Raw genomic sequence first — 9108 nt, forward strand, 5'->3', positions numbered from 1 at the left:
TGCTCGGCGCCGCAAGAACGAATCCCGGCTTAACAGTCTGCCGACTGCAGTCAGCGAAGCCACCGAGGCGAAGGGCTCCGGAGTGGACAACCGCGCCGGGGAACCCTCTCCTAAAGCGGCAGAATCGCAAAGTCAAAAGCGCAGGGAGGGAGAAGGCACCCCAGCCCCCCCCGAGCAGGCAGGAGTCAGCTCCTCACGAGCGGGCAGCTCTGACTCAGCGGTGACAGAGTGTCGCGTTAATTTGGCAGAAAATAAACCCCCTTGCTTTCTAACGCTCTTCACCGAAGTGAGAGGCTGGGTGCGGCTAGGTTTAAATTCTGAGTGATGTCCAATTTGCCACTACCAGTCCAGTCGCGTTTAATACGTATATTAAACTGCCACGATTCTGGACACACTAATAGCAGTCTGCACCTTCAGTCCAGTTGCGCTCATGAACTGGCACGGATGCATTCGGTCGCGTTCAGTGAGAAACTGTGACAACTGGCTACTGAAACAGGGCAGTTTTATTTGTGCAACAGGTATAGAGGTTTTTTGAATTGCCGGTGATAGTGACTGTCTGCCAGAAAGCACGTGCAAATACAAAACGCGTGAAAAGGTTATAAATAATACAGCCTGGCTATAAACATTAGGGAGTAACTATTCCCGAGAAAAGCGCTCAGTTTAAGTCTCACCCGAGGCGTCCCAAGGGAGGGAGAAGCCAGGCTCAGCCCGTCGGCCAGTCCCGGCTGTCGGAGGCCGTCTGAGGTGGAGTTTCCCTTGACTTGCTCATGGTGTTATCTTCTTTTTCTCCGAAGATCTTCTTCTCCGAAAATCTACGGTGTTATCTCTTTCTCCGAAAATCCCCCATTTCCCTGGCTATTTTTATATCCTTTCTACCTTTAAGGTGGAGTTTGAGTGACTGCAGTCATACATACTTTTTATCATGATTGGTGTAAAATTCTCTCGCTTCATGTTTAAAGGTACAGTTTACGAAAAATCGAGAGCGCAGACTCGAAGAGGGGTGGTCGCACCTCGGAGGCGGGGAGCCTTCGGGATGGAGGTGTGTTTTGGTATTAAAATGATATTAAAATGACCAAAGTTCACGAGAGGGTAGCACCTTGGCAAGGTTTCGAAAACCTGTTGGCTCAGGGGGCCAGATGAGCTGCTGATCAGTTCTAGAGAACCATTTCTTCCCGCTTTATCATCACGGAGCAGGGCCACAGAGTCTCCACTCCGTTCCGTCCTCTATGGTGCATTGCAGGGAGTTGCTGTGTGAGTGGATTCCTCGCATGCCTGCTGCAGCTGTGTCCCATCCTCAGAGCTCCTTTTGATTTCATGCTTTTCCTCAATGGCTGAACACTGCTATGTTTTTCATATAAACCTTAATTTTCAGATGTAAAACCTTAATTTTACTGATAATTCCACACGGAGGCATGACCCTCCTGAGTACAGGAGCAGACCCTAGGAAGTGCGAGCGACCAGAAGCGCGGCCAACAGGGTGGGCAAACAGCGTGTGGCGCGGCAGTTTGCGCGGCAGTTCGTGCAGGGAAGGCGGAGGCCCTCCCCCAGCCCCCGAGGCAAGCTCAGGAAACTCATTTTCAGGAAGGAAGCCCGGCCATGGCACCCCACCGTCAGCAGGCTGCTGCTTCTGTGCTGGTCAGAAAGGAAGCCCCAACCCAGACTGAGGTCCCTGGAAAGCACGCGGCTGCCCAGGCCTCTGGCTGCAGTGAGTGCCGCCAGCCAGCGCTGGAGACGGACAACAGCAAAGGGAATGGCTGCACAAGGTGCCACCAGGTGGACTATCTGCTCTGCCTGGTGGCAGAGCTAAGAGAAGAGGTAGACAGGCTACGGAGCATCAGGGAGGCCGAGCAGGAGATCGACTGGTGGAGCTGTGCCCTGGCAACCCAGGAGTCTACCCAGGAAAAACCTGTCAAAAAGGCCCAGGACCAAAGGGCACTAGGAACCTCCCCCCATTGGGCTGAAGGAAGGGACGCAAAGGAAAACAGCGAGTGGAAGCGGGTCCGCAATCAGGGCACGAGGCGAACCCTTCCCTTGCCCACCACATCTCCACATGTGCCTCTGCATAACAGGTAGGAGGCTCCAGATGTGGAGGACAAGACGGTGGATGGTGCAGGGGTTGACCCATCCACATCGGAGGAGGCACAGAGATCGGAAGGACCTCCCTCTCATATTACTACCAGCTCCACAAGGAGGAAGAGACGAATCACAGTTGTAGGAGACTCCCAGCTGAGGGGGACAGAGGGTCCGATATGCCGGGCAGACCCTCCTCTCAGGGAAGTCTGTTGCTTCCTGGGAGCACGGGTCAAGGACATTGCTAGGAAACTTCCTAGACTGGTCCGACCCTCAGACTATTATCCTCTGCTGCTCTTCCACGTGGGTGCGGACAAAGTTGCAGTAAGTAGCCCGAGGGTAATTAAAAAAGAATTCAAAGCCCTAGGATGATCAGTAAAGGAATCTGGAGCACAGGTTATCTTTTCATCGCTCCTTCCAGTGGTGGGCAGAGACATCCATGGGACCTGATGAGATGCATCCCAGAGTCCCGAGGGAACTGGCTGATGGAGTTGCCAAGCCACTCTCCATGATATTTGAAAGTAGCAATGCTAATGTACTGCACATCCAGTGCTCTCTGCTCTGTGGACAAATTCCCTTGCTCCAAAATGCCCCTCCTGGCATGAGGGGGTGATTTCCTTCTGCCTTCATGGGTCTTCGTTTCACAGCCTGTGTCTAATCCATGGATTTGACTTCTTCAGCGCTTGGTGACAGGGTGCATGTGTGACACTCTTCTCCTAGGACACACGCGCAGGGTGACTCATGTTCACCTTGCCACCACCTTGCAGTTAGTTTCGGGGGTGCTGGTGGGTAACAGCTGGAGCTGAGTCTGCAGCATGCTCATACCTGCATGGGCTCGCTGGCCCGGCTGCACGAAACACAAGCTGCTGATACACTGCAATGGCAGGGCTTCACAAGCCCAGAAGGTATCAAGGCAAAGCCCCAGCCTTGAAGGGGCTTTGGAGCTGGCCTCACGCAGCTGTTGCTGCCCACTGTGGGCTGGCTCTATGAAGTCTGATGCAGCAGGTTTGCCCGGATGGGCACAGGTGGGACACTGCCAGGCTTTAACGCACGCGTGGGGACTACTGAGGCTCCTATATGCTCCACAGCCCCCTGGCAGATGTACAAGAGTCCTTGCTGCCCTGCTGTAATGCAGCAGCCCCCGCAGCCCAGCTGTGCAAGGTGCTGTATGGTCCCATCAGGTGTAACTGGCAGCTCACCACTTCATAGCACTGCAGGTGTTCCCCATGGAACGTGGAAAGAGGGACAGGCTACTTGGGAAGAGTAGCGGAATGCTGTCAGAGCATGCAGGGATGCAACGAGGAAGGCTAAGTTCCACCTGGAACTGAAGCTGGCAAGGGATGTCAAAGACAACAAGAAGGCCTTCTTCAAGTGCATCAGCAGCAAACGGAAGACTAGGGATAATGTGGGGCTGCTGCTGAACAAGGTGGGTGTCCTGGTGACAGAGGATGCAGAGAAGGCAGAGTTGCTGAATGCCTTCTTTGCTTCAGTCTCCAGTGCTAAGGCCGGCCCTCAGGAATCCCAGGTCCTGGAGGTAAGAGAGGAAGCCTGCAGAAAGGATGACCCTCCCTTGGTCAAGGAGGAATGTGTGAGAGATTGCTTAAGTAATCTGGACGCCCACAAATCCACGGGCCCCAGTGGAATGCACCCATGAGTGCTGAGGGAGCTGGCAGATGTCATTGCTGAGCCACTCTCCATCACCTTTGAAAGGTCCTGGAGGACAGGAGAGGTGCCCAAGGACTGGAGAAAAGCCAGTGTCACTCCAATCTTCAAAAAGGGCAAGGAGGAGGACCCAGGGAACTACAGGCCGGTCAGCCTCACCTCCATCACAGGAAAGGTGATGGAGCAGCTCATCCTGGAGGTCATCATCAAGCAAGTGGAGGAAAAGAAGGTTATCAGGAGCAGTCAACGTGGATTCACCAAGGGGAAGTCATGCTTGACCAATCTGATAACTTTCTATGATGGCATGACTGGCTGGGTAGATGAAGGGAGAGCAGTGGATATTGTCTACCTCGACTTCAGCAAGGCTTTCGACACTGTCTCCCATAACATCCTCATAGGGAAGTTCAGGAAGTGTGGGCTGGATGAGTGGTCAGTGAGGAGGATTGAGAACTGGCTGAATGGCAGAGCTTAGAGAGTTGTCATCAGCAGCGCTGAGTCTAGTTGGAGGCCTGTAATTACTGGTGTCCCTCAGGGGTCAGTACTCGGCCCAGTCTTGTTCAACTTCTTCGTCAATGACCTGGATGAAGGATCAGAGTGTACCCTCACAAGTTTGCTGATGACACCAAACTGGGAGGAGTGGTGGATACACCGGAAGGCTGTGCTGTCATTCAGCGAGACCTGGACAGACTGGAGCGTTGGGCGCAGAGGAACCTGATGAAGTTCAACAAGGGCAAGTGTAGGGTCCTGCACCTGGGGAGGAACAACCCCATGCACCAGTACAGGCTTGGGGTGGACCTGCTGGGAAGCAGCTCTGTGGAGAGGGACTGGGAGTGCTGGTGGATGACAAGTTGGCCATGAGCCAGCAGTGTGCCCTGGTTGCCAAGAAGGCCAATGGGATCCTGGGGTGCATCAAGAGGAGTGTGGCCAGCAGTTTGAGGAAGGTTCTCCTTCTCCTCTACTCTGCCCTAGTGAGGCTGCATCTGGAGTACTGTGTCCAGTTCTGGGCTCCCCAGTTCAAGAAAAATTTGGAGCTACTGGAGAGAGTCCAGCGGAGAGCTACGAGGATGGTGAGGGGACTGGAACATCTCTGCTATGAGGAGAGGCTGAGGGAGCTGGGCTTGTTCAGCCTGGAGAAGAGAAGGCTGAGAGGGGACCTTATAAATGCCTACAAATTTCTGAAGGGTGGGTGACGGAGCCCTGGAACAGGCTGCCCAGGGAGGTGGTGGATTCTCTTTCTCTGGAGGTATTCAAGACCTGCCTGGACAAGGTCCTGTGCAGTCTGCTCTAGGTGACCCTGCTTCGGCACGGGGGTTGGACTAGATGATCTACAGAGGTCCCTTCCAACCCTTACTGTTCTATAAGTCTGTGTTCCGCAGCCTCAAGGGCTGTTCGAGGCTACGTGCAACTGTGCCTGGGACGCTGTTGTCAGTGCCTGCCAGCTGCAGTGTTTCCAGATCCCTCCAGCCTTTGGCAACCAAGCGTATTAGAACACATAAGCATAAAGTATGTTAATAGCAAGAGTGTAATCTAATTGGGAAGATCAGCAAAGTATGCTTTCTTTCCAGGAACATCCTCCCTTCATTTGTGCTGACGGATATGCAGGCTTCCACAGTTGTGACTTATGTATACCAACTAATTGAGGGTGATGTGAACGTAGAAAGAATGGAGTTCAAGAAGTACTGAATTAAGTTCAGACTGGCTTGCGGACTTCTGACCGCCTTGCATTCCTTCTCTTTCTAGCCAAGTGTAGGCGGAGGCAGGCCACGGGGGGGTGCTGCTGCTGTGGCATGCTGGACTGTAAAGGCACCACAAGGCTTTATTGCTTATGAGCTTGTTAAAAAAAAAAATCCAACACCCAGAAAACCTGTTAGCCTTGGTTCCCAACCAGAACTTGTGACAGAAGAAACTGTGGATTAACAGAAAGAGGCCTGTGGAAAATATCCTGTGTGTAAGGAGGGCCTGCTGTATTCCTGGCATAAGGTAGTCACAGAGGGTGGTGGTAGCTTGGCATTGACCCTCTGTTGTGAAATGAACATAGAATAATAAATCCCTGCCTTTGTGTGTCTGGGTCCTATTCATTATGCCTCTAAAAGGTGATGAGGAGCTGGAATTTAGTCTGAGCGGGCTCTCTGAGGGCTGAAACCTGCAGTTTGCTTCCTGAGACGCAGCCCTGAAAACCTTCAGGAGCTGTCAGAGACACAGGGGACTCTTCAGAGCCTGGGACAGCACGGAGAGGAGGAGGCAGGTCTGGGAAGGCCGCTGTGGAGAGCTGTGGGTGGTGCGGTGGAGCTGGGCCAGCTGGGCATTTGCCCTGAAGCTGCAGAACCAGCAGGACTTGGCAGAGTCCAGAGCGCTTCTCCTCGTGCCCACGGTGCTGTGGGGAAGCAGGAGCGCCCGTGCTGCCGGAGCGATCCCCACCCGGGCCCAGGAGGCCTCGAAGCACTGGCGTGCCGTGGGTCTGCGCTGCGGGCAGGGTTCTGGGCCGGGTGCGGAGCCCTGCGGAGAAGTGCCCGTGTCGGGAGGGGAAGGGGAGCGTGGCTGGAGGAGCTGTGCTGCTGCACAGGGATGCTCTCAGGGTGGGTGTGTGGGTGATGCCAGGGTCGCAGATGGGCTGAGGCGGTTGCAGAGGGTGCGTCAGCGAGGCAGGGTAGCAAAGTGTTTCTGCCATCCCTTGGCATGTGCCTTGGCTAAGTTGTATTTGCCAAAGCCAGAGTCCAGGAGCTCTTGCCCAGACACCTCGATCCAGCCGGTCACAGTCTTGTGGCTCCTGAGAGAAACCCAGCTGTGGTGCCCTGGGCTGAAGCAGGACCCGGGTTTCCCAGCTTGCAAGGCCCAGGGAGCAGGCAGCCCAGCGTGATCCTGGTGCTTTTGGTGGGCACTATATGGCCCCCTCCCTCTCTCCTCTCCCTCTGCAGGTTCCCTGGTCCAGGCAGCGCTGACTCAGCCACCCTCGGTGTCAGTGAACCTGGGAGAAACCGCCCAGATCACCTGCTCCGGGCTTAGCAGCGGCTATGCTGTTGGCTGGCACCAGCAGAAGGTCCCTGGCAGTGCCCCTGTCACTGTCATCTACAATGACAACTACAGACCCTCAGACATCCCTTCACGATTCTCCGGATCCACATCTGGCACCACGGCCACGTTAACCATCACTGGGGTTCAAGCCGAGGATGAGGCTGATTGTTACTGTGGTGGCTGGGAGGACAACAGTTCTGATCGGGGTGATGGAGGCACTGAGTACCGTGGAAGCAAGACACAGACACTATCATTGAAGAGGCAGGTTTTCAGGCCTTCTGCCTCTTGGCCAAGCAGAGTTGTCCCTGTGGGGTAGATGCCAGTTCCTGTCCTCTCTGCATGGCTGTGAATATCATCCCTTTCGTGTCTTAGAGCACTGGAGGTGACTCAATGGCTGTGGAGCATTGTCCCTGTCATTGTTTGACCACCGTGTCTGTAAAGCAATGCAGGGATGAGCCCAGCAGCCCTGTCCCTGCCCCTTGCTGCAGGGCAGAGGTCCCCTGCGCTCCCCGGCTGGCCCCCAGGGCCCTGCCGGGTGCCTCCCTGCCCTCCCCCCAGCCTCCTCCTTGCTACAACAGCAACAAGAGACCCTCGGACATCCCTTCACGATTCTGTGGATCCATGTCTGGCTCCACAGCCACGTTAACCATCACTGGGGTCCATGCCGAGGAATGAGGCTCTCTGTTACTGTGGTGGTGCCGACAGCAGCTATAATGGTGACATGGAGCAATGGGGCAGTGACACAGAAAGCTCCCACCATCACCGGAGCTGGTTGGGAGTATCTGTTGTCCCCATTTGATGGTGGGCCAGGTCCCCATCATGGCCCTGACCTTGTTGCCCTCTGCTGCAGGTGGTTGTGGCTGGCGTCCCTGCTCAGCCATTGCTTAGAGCCCCAGGTCTGTGCCCATCCCCTGTCATTGCGGAGGGGATGACCCCAAGCAGCCCTGCGCCTGCCCCTGTGCCTTCCTGCACCACGGCCCCTCTTGTCACTGGCACCTGCTCCCCACCACCCTCTCCCCTTCCCTTGGACCTGGAGCTGCTGTGACGTGCTGTGGTTGCTGACGGGCTTTTCCTTGGCCTGGAGGTGTCCAGCTGGCACGGCTCTGTGCGAGCACTGGCATGGAAATGTCTGACTGCTCCGGCAGCCAAAGGGCTCTGACTGCAGCCACACAGCACGGAGGGAGCGTGGTGCTGCTGGGCTGTTGCAGAGGCCCTTGTGCTGTGGGACACTGAAGTCCTGGGCAGGGGTAGGTATGGGCTGAGGAGCCGTAGCCATTGGTTTGGGGTGACCGGTGGGTCTGGGTGCAGGCCGGGGGAGCCCACCTGGGCTGGGCTGCAGGAGAGGGGTGCCTGGCCATGCTTGGGCTTGACCTGCCCACAGCAAGGTCTGTGCCTGATCCTGGGCAAACCTGCTGGGGAGTTCAGCCTGCTGAAAGCTCAGCCCCATCACAGACAGGCAGGACCGTGCTGCCGGCCGAGCAGCCAGGACAAAGCTTGACCTCCAACCCCCAGGATGAGGAGTTTGGGAGAGCAAAGTGGTGCTGGTGGGAAGCCTGGGCAGCCGACAGTCTACCAAGGGCTGCAGGCCAGGGAAGCTTGCGGCTCCATGCTGCTTTGGTTTGGACTGGATAAATGCCAGGTGCCCACCAAAGCAGCTCTGTCACTGCCCCACCTCAGCTGGACAGGCAAGAAAAAATATGATGAAAGGCTCGTGGGACGAGATAAGGACAGGGAGAGATCACTCACCAATTACTGTCACGGGCAAAACAGATTGAACTTGGGGAGAAAAGGAAGTTTAATTTATCACCAATCAATTCAGAGTAGCATAATGAGACATAAAACTAAATCTTGAAAAGCCTTCCCCCCACCCGTGCCATCTTCCTGGGTCAACTTCACTTCCATTTTTCTACCTCCTCCCCCCAAGCGGCACAGGGGGACGGGGAATGGGCGTTGTGGTCAGTTCATCACACGTTGTCTCTGCCACTCCTTCCTCCTCAGGAGGAGGACTCCTCACACTCTGCCCCTGCTCCAGCGTGAGGTCCCTCTCAGGGGAGACAGTTCTCCACAAACTTCTCCAGCGTGAGTCCTTCCCACGGGCTGCAGCTCTTCACAAACTGCCCCAGCATGGGTCCTTCCCACGGGGTGCCTGCCTCCCCGTGGTCTTCATCACGGGCTTCAGGGGAAAAATCTCTGTTCTGGCATCTGGAGCATCACTTCCCCCTCCTTCTTCACTGACCTTGGTGTCTGCAGAGTTGTTTCTCTCACATAGTCTCACTCCTCTCTCTCGACTGCCATTTTGACTGCAGGATTTTTTTTCTCCCTTCTTAAATATTTTATCACAGAGGCGCTACCACTGTTGCGGAT

The sequence above is a fragment of the Opisthocomus hoazin genome, chromosome 13 (genome assembly GCF_030867145.1).
Source record: "Opisthocomus hoazin isolate bOpiHoa1 chromosome 13, bOpiHoa1.hap1, whole genome shotgun sequence".
Taxonomy (NCBI): domain Eukaryota; kingdom Metazoa; phylum Chordata; class Aves; order Opisthocomiformes; family Opisthocomidae; genus Opisthocomus; species Opisthocomus hoazin.